The 1,615-nt window shown below is 46.5% G+C and overlaps 1 pseudogene; it reads right to left on the bottom strand.

Moving 5' to 3' along the window:
* Positions 1–549: 549 nt before the first annotated feature.
* Positions 550–1,329, bottom strand: LOC120850238 (annotated as a pseudogene).
* Positions 1,330–1,615: the final 286 nt, after the last annotated feature.

The following is a 1,615-nucleotide window of genomic DNA, read 5'->3' as shown; positions in this document are numbered from 1 at the left end:
TGCACAGCTTCTGCAAAGCGTCTATATATATATACTCTTCCACACAAGCGTCAACAAGAAGAGGACATTTGACACACCATCCCACCCTGAAGAAAAGCGGCACCCGCTTGAAACGTTGGTAAAGTAAAGGCCTCTCCTGGAACTCCAACTTTCGTTTCACGTCCAACCGGCCCGTTGAACCCCCCCCCTCCCTCCCTCTCCCTCTCCCCCTCCCCCCTCTCTCTGTGTGTGTCTATATATATATATATATATATATATATATATATATATATATATATATATATATATATATATATATATATATATATACAGGGTTCGTACAGGATTCAAAGAAAGATATTCAAGGATATTCAAGGAATTTCAAGGCCCTGTGGGAGTATTTTCAAGGACCTAACTCGGTGCCACACATGACAGATTTCAATAAAGCACTCATGTCAAAAGATCGTAGGTATCATTTTTATTGCACTAAACAAAAAGAAAAAAAATATTTTTTTCTTTTCCCTCCCTCCTTCCCTCCTTGCTGAAGAGCTCTCAAATAGTGCACTCAGACTAGACAGAAAGCAATCTAGTCCCCCACCTACTTGCTGCAACGCCTGCCCTGTAGGCGTTGTGCATTGTGTGGAGGCCACAGGTGCCAATGTCCACACACAGAACTTGGTACGCTTCTTGCAGGTGCCCCTGGAAGTTCTTAAAGAACTTCAAGTTGACATTGGGACCATCCATCGATATCTGAAGGATCTTCTCAAGAGGCAAAGGTTCGAGTGCGCTCAACAGCTTTCCTTGTATGCCCTCGGCCGTGGAGTGCCCCATAAACACCGAGTTGTAGTACCTTGTTGTCACCTTGTGAGACGAGTCACAACACCTTACGTGCACATCCATTTGTTTGCGATGCAAATAGTCGTTTGAAGACTCGTCAAAAAGCACCACGTAGTGCTCACACTAGTCACTTTCCCGCTGCAAGGTCGTTAGAAAGAAAGGTCTCAGTCCATGGCACGTCACATAGGTGCATTTCTTTTCTCCGCAAGAAAACGCTTTTGCCACCTCACTGTCTGGGAGCATGTGTTGGAACAACTTGCCCGATTTTGACGATGAGCGGTAGGAACAGTGGGATGTGACGACCTTCAGAGTCCACAACACTTCGGCGTTTGTCACCAACTCGTGCGTCTTGCAAGCAGCGTTTATGTTTGGCAACTGCGGTGGAGGCGGGACAGTGGATCGTTCACTCGTGCCCGGAGCCAGGTAATTGTGCACCGAGCTGTTGGCTGCGATCTTCATGATGCCGGCATGTTTAGCGCTCTTCATATGGTCCTTCAATGCCGATTCGCCCATGGCGGCGACATCGAAAGTTTTTTCCGCACGGCTTGCATCTTGCACGATGCTGATTTGTCGTATCTGGCGCCACCCAGTCCTTATATTCATCACTGCAGAGCCACGCACCTTGAAACTTGCTTTTGCCGGGCATTTTGCTACGACCGACGACAAAACATGAGGCCAATGGCGGAAACAGTGCCCGGATGAGATTGGATTTGGGTCTGCTCCAATTTGGCCAACCATCCAATGAATATCGGCTAAATCTAAACAAATAGAGATAACTTAGACCAAAACTAAACAAAAA

The sequence above is a fragment of the Ixodes scapularis genome, unplaced genomic scaffold, assembly GCF_016920785.2.
Source record: "Ixodes scapularis isolate PalLabHiFi unplaced genomic scaffold, ASM1692078v2 PGA_scaffold3__209_contigs__length_174095766, whole genome shotgun sequence".
Classification (NCBI taxonomy): Eukaryota; Metazoa; Arthropoda; class Arachnida; order Ixodida; family Ixodidae; genus Ixodes; species Ixodes scapularis.
Note: the sequence above shows the minus strand (reverse complement) of the source record. Positions and strands in the feature narration are given on the sequence as shown.